The sequence below is a fragment of the Homarus americanus genome, unplaced genomic scaffold (assembly GCF_018991925.1).
Source record: "Homarus americanus isolate GMGI-L3 unplaced genomic scaffold, GMGI_Hamer_2.0 scaffold6875, whole genome shotgun sequence".
Classification (NCBI taxonomy): Eukaryota; Metazoa; Arthropoda; class Malacostraca; order Decapoda; family Nephropidae; genus Homarus; species Homarus americanus.
Genome location: NW_024757271.1, coordinates 83,908 through 97,463, shown reverse-complemented (window position 1 = coordinate 97,463; position 13,556 = coordinate 83,908).

The window sequence follows — 13,556 nt, the reverse complement described above, 5'->3', positions numbered from 1 at the left end:
TCATTCTAAACGCATCACGATAATGGAGGGGCCTGACTTGTGGCGCCGGTCATAGGGAACTCACCCTTAACGATTATTGAGTTAAGGTCGAGGTCACGTCACACGGTGGAGAGGACCCTCGAGACAGGGGAAAGGGAGGAAGGGGTGAGGGGGGAAGAGGGGGTAAGGGGAATGAGAGGGTATTTTCCTCCTGTTCGTCCGGTTTGTCCTCTGACACCACACACACACACACACACACACACACACACACACACACACACACACACACACACAAACACACACACACATATAGATCTTTGGATTGTTAACGCAGAGGTCAATTAAGGTATGACCCATTACGACTGGGCCTATGTGAGCCTATGAACCTCTCGACCTCCTCCTCCCTAACTACCGACCCACACCCCACCACCCCCACCGTACCCCCTACCCACACCACAGTCCCCAGCCGTCCCCAACACCCCCACCACCACCCCCCACCGTACCCCTCCTACCCACACCACAGTCCCCAGCCGTCCCCAACACCCACCACCACCCCCACCGTACCCCTCCAACCCACACCACAGTCCCCAGCCGTCCCCAACACCCCACCACCACCCCACCGTACCCCTCTCCAACCACACCACAGTCCCCAGCCATCCCCAACACCCCACCACCACCCCCACTGCACCTCCAACCCACACCACAGTCCCCAGCCGTTCCAACACCCCACCACCACCCCCACCGTCCCTCCTACCCACACCACAGTCCCCACATCCCAACACCACCACCCACCCCACTGTACCCCTCCTACCCACACCCACAGTCCCCAGCCGTCCCCAACACCCCACCACCACCCCACCGCACCCCTCCCTACCCACACCACAGTCCCAGCCGTCCCAACACCCCACCACCCCCCACTGCACCCTCCCACCCACACCACAGTCCCCAGCCGTCCCCAACACCCCACCACCACCCCCACTGCACCTCCTACCCACACCACAGTCCCCAGCCATCCCCAACACCCCACCACCACCGTCCCTCCCACCCACCACAGTCCCAGCCGTCCCCAACACCCCACCACCACCCCCCCAACCCTCCCACCCACACCACAGTCCCAGCCGTCCCCAACACCCCACCACCACCCCCACCCCACCACCCATCCTACCCACACCACAGTCCCATCCCCAACACCCCACCACCACCCCCACGTCCCTCCTACCCACACCACAGTCCCCAGCCGTCCCCAACACCCACCACCACCCCACTGTACCCCTCCTACCCACACCACAGTCCCAGCCGTCCCCAACACCCCACCACCACCCCCACCGTACCCTCCTACCCACACCACAGTCCCCAGCCATCCCCACCACCCCACCACCACCCCCACTGCACCCATCCTACCCACACCACAGTCCCCAGCCGTCCCCAACACCCCACCACCACCCCACCGTACCCCTCCTACCCACACCACATCCCCAGCCATCCCACCACCCACCACCACCCCCCCCGTACCCATCCTACCCACACCACAGTCCCCAGCCGTCCCCAACACCCCACCACCACCCCCACCGTACCCTCCCACCACACCACAGTCCCCAGCCATCCCCAACACCCCACCACCACCCCCACCATGCCCCTCCTACCCACACCACAGTCCCCAGCTGTCCCCAACACCCCACCACCACCCCCACCGTACCCTCCTACCCACACCACAGTCCCCAGCCATCCCCAACACCCCACCACCACCCCACCGTCCCTCCCACCCACACCACAGTCCCCAGCCGTCCCAACACCCCACCACCACCCCCACCGACCCTCCCACCCACACCACAGTCCCCAGCCGTCCCCAACACCCCACCACACCACCCCACTGCACCCCTCCTACCCACACCACAGTCCCCAGCCATCCCCAACACCCCACCACCACCCCCACTGCACCTCCCACCCACACCCACAGTCCCCAGGCCGTCCCCAACACCCCACCACCACCCCCCCACCGTACCCCTCCTACCCACACCACAGTCCCCAGCCATCCCCAACACCCCACCACCACCCCCACTGCACCCTCCTACCCACACACAGTCCCCATCCCCAACACCCACCACCACCCCCACCGCACCTCCCACCCACACCACAGTCCCCAGCCATCCCCAACACCCCACCACCACCCCCACTGCACCCTTCCACCCACCACCACAGCCCCAGCAGTCCCCAACACCCCACCACCACCCCACTGCACCTCCTACCCACACCACAGCCCCCAGCCGTCCCCAACACCCCACCACACCACCCCACTGCACCCTCCCCACCCACACCACAGTCCCCAGCCATCCCAACACCCCACCACCACCCCACCGCACCCTCCCACCCCACACCACAGTCCCCAGCCGTCCCAACACCCCACCACCCCCACTGCACCCTCCACCCACACCACAGTCCCCAGCCGTCCCCAACACCCCACCACCACCCCACCTGCACCCCTCCTACCCACACCACAGTCCCCACGTCCCCAACACCCCACCACCACCCCACTGCACCCTCCCACCCACACCACAGTCCCCAGCCATCCCCAACACCCCACCACCACCCCCACCCTCCCACCCACACCACAGTCCCCAGCCGTCCCCAACACCCCACCACCACCCCCCACCGTACCCCTCCTACCCACACCACAGTCCCCAGCCGTCCCCAACACCCCACCACCACCCCCCACTGCCCCTCCCACCCACACCACAGTCCCCAGCCGTCCCCACACCCCACCACCACCCCCACCGTACCCCTCCCACCCACACCACAGTCCCAGCCATCCCCAACACCCCACCACCACCCCCACCCCACCCCTCCTACCCACACCACAGTCCCCAGCCGTCCCCAACACCCCACCACCACCCCCACCCCTACCCCTCCCTACCCACACCACAGTCCCCAGCCGTCCCCAACACCCCACCACCACCCCCACTGCACCTCCTACCCACACCACAGTCCCCAGCCATCCCCAACACCCCACCACCACCCCCACTGCACCTCCTACCCACACCACAGTCCCAGCCGTCCCCAACACCCCACCACCACCCCGCACCTCCTCCTACCCACACCACAGTCCCCAGCCGCCCCAACACCCCACCACCACCCCACCGTACCCCCTCCACCACACCACAGTCCCCAGCCATCCCCAACACCACCACCACCCCACTGCACCCTCCTACCCACACCACAGTCCCCAGCCATCCCCAACACCCCACCACCACCCCCACTGTACCCCTCCCACCACACCACAGTCCCCAGCCGTCCCCAACACCCCACCACCACCCCACTGCACCCCTCCTTCCCACACCACAGTCCCCAGCCATCCCCACCCCCACCCACCACCACCCCACCTGTACCCTCCTACCCACACCACAGTCCCCAGCCATCCTATAGACCTGCCACAGACTCATCCTGTCACTATATGCAACTTGCCGATGAAGTCCATGGCTCTCCAATGCCTGAGTCGACGAGGCATAAGTTGACGAGGCATAAGTTGACGAGGCATAAGTTGACGAGGCATAAGTCGACGAGGCATGAACTACTTCCCTATTGGACGCTGTAACGCTTTTTGTGCTAAGCTAATCAGGATGCAAGGAGGGTGCCCAATAAACTAGCTCCCTTATGGTGTACGTCTCTCTCTCTCTCTCTCTCTCTCTCTTTCTCTCTCTCTCAGCACCACCCGTCACACTGAGAAAAACATGTTTGTGAGGACCTCATCGGGCATACTGAGACACATAGCTGCTGGTGAGAGACTCGGGTGAGAGATAGAGAGGTGAGAGACATAGGTGAGAGATACACTTAAGGGATAGGGATGAATGGGAGGTAGTGAGAGACAGTTGAGAGACAAAGATGAGACATAGATGAGAGAGGAGATACAGACAGTTAGACACGAGTGAGAGACATAGGTGAGAGACAATAGAGACAGGCGACACCTAGGTGAGATACAATATAGAAAGGTGAGAGAAAACTGACAGGTGAGAGACAAATGAGATACAGAGACGAGACACGGGTGAGATAGACAAGAGGCGGGTTTGTGTCAACGGGGGAGGAGGGGGTGGGGAAAGAAAAAAGGTGGGGGGAGGAGAGGAGGATGGGGGAGGATGTCGTGGGGAGAGGAGGGGGAGGTGTGAGGGAGGGAGGAAGGAGGTGTGGGGGGAAGGAGGTGGGGGATGGATGGGAGGGCCAGGTGTGGGGAGGAAGGAGATGGGTGTGGGGGGGAGGGAAAGGAGGGAGGGTGTGGGGGGGGAGAGAAAGGAGGAGGGTGTGGGGGGGGGAGGAGGAGGTGTGGGGGAGGGAGGTTTGGGGAGGGGAAGGAGGGAGGTTTGAGGGGAGGGAGGTGGAGTGTGGGGAGGAAGGAGAGGAGGTGTGGGGAAAGAAAGGAGGAGGGTGGAGATGAATTCACACCTGGGGTCATATAATTTTGCAACTGTTGCACCACTAACCTTGACCACTTACCCTGGCCACGCCCACCCTAACTCCGCCCATTCATCTCAACTCATCCTCCAGCCGTGCAACCCCGCCCACCCATCTCAACCCCACAACCAACCACGCCCACACACTCCTTCTCCATCTCAACTCAACCTCGGTCACGCCCACACTAACCCCGCCACACCCCTGACCATACACAGCCGCCCACCCATATCAACCCACCCCCGACCATATCAACCCCGTATGTATGTATGTGTATGTATATATGTATGTATGTATGTATGTATGGTGTTCCCTAATCCCCTAAAACAAAAAACATTTAATTTGTTCGTTACTAATAACTTGAACCACTAGTGCAGGGGCGAAGTATATAAGAGTCCTGGGTATACATACATAATACCTGTATGTGTATGTATAAAACCATGTATATGTGTATATTATTGGTTAAAAATATACATAATTCATATACAGCATGTATGTAGTTTTGGCTGCCCACCAAAATTCATCGCCAGTCAGAGTTCTTCCCCATCCAAACAGGGGTTAAACAAGGGTGTGTACTGGCACCAACTCTCTTTTCCATTTTCTTGGCTGCCTTCCTTACTCGTGCCAGAGCCAGTTTACCAGGCGATTATTCCACACCGTAACGCTTGGAGGAGCACCACACGAGAAGGTGTCAATACTTTCGAGTTAGCCCAACTGCATACCGAGGCAGACAAGCGCCAACGCCGGAAAGACGCTGCCGCCGCCCCTCCCGCACTAGATGTAGCCCTCCACATGTGCAACATCTGTGAACAACACTGCCGGTCCCGTATCAGCCTCTTTAGTCACCTCAGAGCTCACCAATGAAGTGACATCCCTAATAACTCACATCATTGTATCATAGCTGGATGATCGTCATACTTGATTCTGAGTGACAGCAAAGTAGTATGTATGTATGTATGTATGTATGTATGTATGTATGTATGTATATGTGTTAAACCGCTTTGCATATAGTCATTTAACTGAACTTAATATCACTATACCCGTCACTTACCAAACTGTGTAGGTACAGTATATGGTAACTGGTACTCTACACAGTCGCCTATAACTGGCTGATCTAACACTCACTAAAACTAACTGGTCAAGTCACACTCGTAAGTAACTGATCCAACAGTCACTCTCATAACAAACTAACTGACCAATCTAGCAGTCTAGGCAGTTAAAATCAGATATAGCACAGCACTAAAATACACATAGATGACGTCATGTTCCCGCGCAAAATTAAATTATCGGTCTGAAAGAAAATGGTAGTTGAGTTACCGATAAAAAAAAATTGCTTAGTAAGTTACCGATTGAGTTCCCGATCTAAAAAAAATATATATATGAAAAATGTCAATAGCAGATAAAGATATAAACGTTATGTTGTAAATATTTTTGTCCCTGCATCTAAAAATAAAGATAGTGTAGAGCAATAAAAGTCACCCCTTAAAAGAATATAATTTTCTCTGGGAGTTTAAGTCAATTTCCCGCTTTCTATGAAGGTCGTTGACATGGAACAGGGGAGACTAATTTATTTTATACGATGCCCATGTCTAACTTTTGGCATGGTTTATCTTTGTGTTTCTGGTACTTTTATGCCCACACACTGACCCACGACCCACACATCTCTATCTCTCTCTACTCTTCTACTTCTCTTCTCCTTCCTCCTCCTCCTCTTCTACTTCTCTTCTCCTTCCTCCTCCTCCTCCTCGTCTTCTTTCTCCCTTCTCTTCTTCCTCTTTTTCCCTCCTCCACCTCAGTGCGTGACCCATCCAATTCTTCTTCTTCCTCCTCCTCTTTATCACACTCAATCGGCTCCCTCCTCTCTTCCTCCCGTCCTCTCCAGTGATTCCTATCTTCATCATCCTCTTCTCTTCCATCTCTTTCACCTTTCCCTTCCACAATATGCCAGACCAGTACCTCATCTGACGGTTTTTAGACAGTCGATAGCTCATGATTCTATCCGACAGTTTTTAGACAGCCGACAGGTCATGATTCCGGCTCCATGTCTGTCTCTTCGTTGCTGTCTGCTCGATTAATCTCTCTCTCTCTCTCTCTCTAACCTTCCCTATTCTACTCCTAACCTAACTTACCCCCTAATCCAACCTACCCTAACCCATCCTTATCCAACCTAACCCATCCTAATCCAACCTAACCTAACCCATCCTTATCCAACCTAACCCATCCTAATCCAACCTACCCTAACCCATCCTTATCCAACCTAACCCATCCTTATCCAACCTAACCCATCCTAATCCAACCTAACCTAACCTAACCTAACCAATTCCCTAGGCTTAACACGGAAATTCGAGATGGTGTTAAGGGTGAACCTCTCGTGGCCCCAGACAACAGCATCACAGAGGCTCTTTTGATCTCTGTCTGACGGATTGAAAAACTGAACTCAATTTCTACCTTTAAGTTGGTTGGGTCAGGTCAGGTCGGGTCAGGTCGGGTCGGGTCGGGTCAGGTCAGGTCAGGGGGATGGAAGAGGTGGAGGAGACATTTTCTAGGTCTCTCACTCTCTGTCCGTATGTGTGTGTGTGTGTCGACAAGGACCCCTTCTCCACCTTAAAATCACCATCGTGCCAATTCACAACCTCCCTTAAATGACCCCCCTTCCCCCTTTAATTGGTACTCATCAGACAGGGTCACAGATAAGAGTCATTAACCACCTGTCTTAATTACCTTGTTGATTAATTATATTTAAATACGAAAATTAATAGTAAATTAATTAAAGAGTTCCCCCTAGACCATACCTTTGTTGAACAGGTAAGAACTAATGTCACACACACACACACACACACACACACACACACACACACACACACACACACACGAGGAGCCATTATCGACAAAAATAACTCAACAAATTATGACCTATTAGAGGAAAGTTTAGTTTGACGTCACTACCTACCTACCTTCTCTCTCTCTCTCTCTCTCTCAGTGACACAAAGAACTGCTGCTTTAGGCTATAATTCATATTTGTATAATAAACAAGTTTGGAACAACTGGATTATAAGTGAATGCCGGATTTTACATGTTGAGAGAGAGAGAGAGAGAGAGAGAGAGAGAGAGTTCAATCCAGGTGTCATTTAGTTACCTGGCCACACCCTTGTCGCCTCACTCCTTCTACATCCCTCCCTCTCCCTCTCCCTCTCCCTCTCCCTCTCTCCTCCTCTTACACTCACTCCCTCCCTCTCTTCCCACCATCACTTCCTCTTGCCTCCCACTCAGCCTCCCATCCATCCAATCTCAACCACTCCACTACACATCCTCCCTCCCTCTCCACCCCACTCCCCACCCACCCACCCTACTCATCTACTTTACCCCCCACCCATCTTATCTCCCCAACCACCCTCCCTCTCCCACCCCCCACTCATCCCTCCACCCCCTCATCCTCTCCACCCCACTCATCCACCCTCCCTCTCCTGGGTACCTTAGCTGTGTGTCAATACCAGTTTGTGTAGATCAAGCAGGTGATTGCCCCTCTCTCTTGCCCTCGGTCCTTCCTCTCCCCCTCCTCCCTCTCTCCCCTCCCTCTCCTTTTCTGCCACAATACACACACACTCTTTCTCTTATACCACACCACACAGTTACGCACACACTTTTATATACTACACACACACACACACACACACACACACTATCACATTCATTTAACCTTTAAAACACACCAAGCTAACAATTAATCGTCTAACCACACCACACGCACTATACACCACACCACACGCACTCTACAGTACACCACACGCACTTTACACCACACCACACGCACTCTACAGTACACCACACGCACTCTACAGTACACCACACTCATCTACCTTACATGAACGTCCAGGGATACCAACCAATCGGAGACCTTCATAACAAAATAGTCATAAGAATTGACCAATCAGAACTCATTACAAAAAACAATGTCATCAAAACCGACCAATCACAGCTCTTCAAGACAAAACTCTCCATTAAAATCGACCAATCAACTTGTAATAATTTATAACAATACATTTCAATTTTGTTGTAGGTCTACCTTTGCCTCCTAGACTCCCGTGCGTAAGACGACCTACGCACCCATACGCCACTCACCTTATGCGTAACATACCTACACATGTGCGTAAATGAGTATGGCTGCTGTGTACACCCGATGGCATTGATAGATACATACAGGAAGAATACAAGATGTGTAAGAGTATGTATGTATGTATGTATGTATGTATGTATGTATGTATGTATGTACGTGAGTGTGTGTGTGTGTGTGTCTCACCTGAGGGCAGCACGGGGGTAGGAGTCACCATGAGTCAGCAACACTCACCTGGAACAACAAGTACAGGTTCATTAATTAAGGACGGACACACACACACACACACACACACACACACACACATCTCTATCTATCAGTCTATCCATCTATTAACCAATCAAACAATTCAACCCAGTTTATCTATCCATCTATCCATCCACAATCCACCAATTAAGTAACCCAATCTATCCATCTACTCTAACATCCATCTATCTTCATCTATCCAATAACCATCTATTATCTATCTTACACATATCAATAACATCTGCAATGAAGAATAATAACATGCAACATGATGACGTAAGAATTATGCAACAAGATGAAAAATATAACAAGAGAAATTATGCAACAAGATGAAAATTATGCAACAAAGAAAAAAATTACAACAAGAAAAATATGCAACAAACGTAAAATTATGCAACAAGATGAAAAATTATGCAACAAGATGTAAAATTATGCAACAAGATGTAAAATTATGCAACAAGACGTAAAATTATGCAACAAAACGTAAAATTATGCAACAAAATGAAAAATTATGCAACAAGACGAAAAAATATGCAACAAAACGTAAAATTATGCAACAAAACGTAAAATTATGCAACAGGGCGTGAAAATTATTGCAACACCTCACTAACACATGCACAAACACATGCCAATACATTATACATATACAGAGAGACATATGTATAGTTACCTGTATACCTGTTAATGAAGCTTACCTCACCTGTACACTGTAATGGTGTTTAAGATAACAGTAATTACGTTAAGATAACACGCAGGTGAGGTAACACAGGTAAGATTACACACAGGTAAGATAATTTATAAGATAACAAACAGGTGATATAACACAGGTAAAATAACACAATTTAAGTTAATATAGAATACAAATAAGAGAAAGGCAAGATAACATGTGTTAACCTAACTCGAACATAAACCTAACCAACCTCTAACGTAACCAATCCTACTCATACTAAAGTCGTATTAACATTCTGAATCACCCTGTATATATCACACATCTTCTAGAGACTACTAAACAAAAACGCCTCCGGGAAGAACTGGGCAGAATTGGATTTCTTCGGGGAATTTCCTGCCGCCGTTCATGCATTACAAACATTTCTGCGGAATTAATGTTATGAAAGAGTGTCGAAATTACACAGTTCTGGGGAAATTCCTAGCTATGATTTTGAATTTCATCGTTTAGGGGAATTTTGGGCGCCGGAAAAGGTTGGAGATAATTCTTGTAAATAATATTTCTCAGGAAATTTTAGGATACTGGGGATTTTTATAGGGAAATTAACTGACTATAAAACAAAGATGAATTCTTAAACATTCCTAAGTTAATCTTCTCCTTTAACTCGTAATGAGGGAATGATCTTAACCTGTGTGTGTGTGTGTGTGTCAAAACAAGGGTGAAACCAGTTAAATTCAGGCTACATTGTGTACGTGGGATAAGCCATTTGTACAGGTAGATGCGTGTGAGGGAGGGGGGGAGGGAGCGTGTGGGGGGATGGAGGCGTGTGTGTGGGGGGCAGAGGCGTGTGTGGAGTGTAGAGGCGTGTGTGTGGGGTAGAAGCGTGTGTGGGGGCAGAGGCGTGTGTGGGGTGAGGTGTGTGTGGGGGGCAGAGCCGTGTGTGGGAGGGCAGAGGGTGTGGGGTAGAGGTGTGTGTGTGGGGGATGGAGGCGTGTGTGTGGGGGCAGAGGCGTGTGTGGGGGGTGTAGAGGCGTGTGTGGGAGGGAGAGGCGTGTGGGGTAGAGGCGTGTGTGGGGGGCAGAGGTGTGTGTGGGGTGTAGAGGCGTGTGGGGATGGAGGCGTGTGTGGGATGAAGGGTGGTGTGGGGATGGAGGCGTGTGTGTGGGGGTAGAGGCGGGTGGGGGTAGAAGGGGTGGGGGTAGAGGCGTGTGGGTGAGGCGTGTGTGTGGGATAGGTGTGTGGGGTAGAGGCGCGTGTGTGGGTGGTAGAGGCGTGTGGGGGGCAGAGGCGTGTGTGGGCAGAGGCGTGTGTGGGGGCAGAGGTGTGTTAGGGGGTAAAGGCGTGTGTGGGGGCAGAGGCGTGTGGGGGTAGAAGCGTGTGGGGGGGCAGGGGGTGGTGGGGAAGGCGCGTGTGGGGGGGGGGCAGAGGCGTGGGGGGGTAGAGGCGTGTAGGGGATAGAGGGTGTGTGGAGGGATAGAGGCGTATGTGGGGGTAGAGGATTGAGGGGAGGTGTGGAGGGAGTATTAAAGGCGTGGTGAGCAGGGCGTGTACCTCTCCCCCACGCCCTACTACTCCCTAAGGTGGCGTGGGAGACTAGCTTGCCTATCTTGCTGGAAAAACAGACAAATATTTACACAGTCGTCCAGATTCTGTGTGGAGAGCAAGGGAGGGCGGCGCATGTGAAGAGTGCGTGAGTGCGTGAGTGAGTGAGTGTCGGTCCTGTATCGAGCGGTGGGAGGTGCGTTAAATGAAACCCAGCGCGTATAATGTAGGTGTTAAGCTTTACGCATAACTTACGCATACCTGTGTTAAATAAGGTCAGGTGCGTATATGTATAATGTTGGGGTGCTAATGACCTACGCATGCCTGTAGATTAAATGCAGGAAAATGCGTAAATATTACTCGAAGATACGCACGAACAACGCATGTAAACAATAGACTCGTATATCTAACTATGCGTATAATAATGGCATAACCTAACGCATATCTGGGCCCCTTATAAACACAAATGCGTAAATGACACACTGAATTCCCACACAAGACTTACAGTTAAATGCGTAAATACTAGTCTGATACGCATATTATGCACAACCTACTGAACGCATATCAAGGAGCTATTCCCGTATTTCCATGCGTAGAGAAAGAAAGAAAAAAGAATGAATAAATGAAAGAAAGAAAGAACTAAAAGAAAAGAAAGAAAAGAAGAAAGAACTGGCTGACTTAAAGCACTAAAAATACCTTAAGAATATGGCATCAATATTGTACTCTACCTTAACTGGATATTTTGACTGACAGAAACAAACTGACTGACTGAATGACTGAAACAAAGTGACTGGCAGAAGTGACTGAGAGAGACAAACTAACTGGCTGACTTACTGAATCAAACTGACTAATTTGACTGACCTACTGACTAAATCACGACAGACGGACTGACAGAATCCAAGTTAACTGACTGACTGTCAGAAACAAATTGACTGACAGAAACTAACTGAGAGAAACCAACTAACTAACGGACTGACTGACTGACTGACTGACTTTCACCAGCAGGCCTCAAGGAATGCAGTTTACAGGGCCACCACCTCACACTCTCGGCACTCGACCTTGACCTCTGACCTCTCACTTAACCTCTGAGGGCCAGGCATCTAATATAAAAGTTTGAGGGCGATGGATCAGTGTGTACAGGAGAGAGAGAGAGAGAGAGAGAGAGAATGTAAGCGTGGGGGTAGGGTTGACAGCTCACAATGCCAGGCGGACTGACTGGACCAGAGGATAATGCTTTCTCTAACGCCCCCCTCACTCTCTCTCGGGGGGTAGGGCCTATTGTGTTCTGACAATAGGGAGGAGCACTGACTATCTCTCCCTTACTTCTCTCTCTCTCTCCATTTGTCTGTCTCTTGGTAAAACAAATTCAGTATCTCTTACCATAATTCCATCTCTCAGTATAATTCACCTACCCTCAGTATCTCTTCGTATAATTCACCTACCCTCAGTATCTCTCAGTATAATTCACCCCACCTCAGTATAATTCACCTACCCTCAGTATCTCAGTATAATCCACCCACCTCAGTACTCTCAGTATAATCTTTCCTACCCTCAGTATCTCCGTATAATTCACCACCGTATCTCAGTATAATTCACCTACCCTCAGTATCACTCAGTATATACCCGCTTACCTCGTCATCTCAGTATAATTCACCTACCCTCAGTATCATCAGTATAATTCACATTACCTCTGTATCACTCAGTATAATTCACCTACCCTCAGTATCTCTCAGTATAATTCACTAACCTCAGTATCTCTCAGTATAATTCACCTACCCTCAGTATTCTGCTATAATTCACCTACCCCAGTATCTCAGTATAATTCACCTACCCTCAGTATCTCAGTATAATTCACCTACCCTCAGTATCTCAGTATAATTCACCTACCTCAGTATCACTCAGTATAATTCATACACCCTCAGTATCACTCAGTATAATTCACCTACCCTGCATCTCTATAACCACCTACCCTCAGTATCTCTCAGTATAATCACCTCCCCTCAGTATCTCTCAGTATAATTCACCTACCCTCAGTATCTCTCAGTATAATTCACCTACCTCAGTATCTCTCAGTATAATTCACTCCACCAGTCACCAGTATAATTCACCCACCAGTATCCCAGTATAATCACCCACCCCAGTATCTCTCAGAATTCACCTACCCTCAGCATCTCTCAGACCACCACCCCCACTCAGTATAATTCACCTACCCTCAGTATCTCTCAGTATAATTCACCTACCCTCAGTATCTCTCAGTATAATTCACCTACCCTCAGTATCTCTCAGTATAATTCACCTACCCCCGTATCTCTCAGTATAATTCACCTACCCTCAGTATCTCTCAGTATAATTCACCTACCCTCAGTATCTCTCAGTATAATTCACCTACCCTCAGTATCTCTCAGTATAATTCAGTATATCTCCCTATTTCTCACCCCTAACTAAGGCTCCCGCATGTTTGTATTAGTTAGGTCGACTGAGTACGATGGCCACAGTGTAAAAGAACAGGTCACGTTATACAAGAGAAGGCCACACACACACGGGTCAGGTCTGTTTGTGTATAAGGTGAGGGGG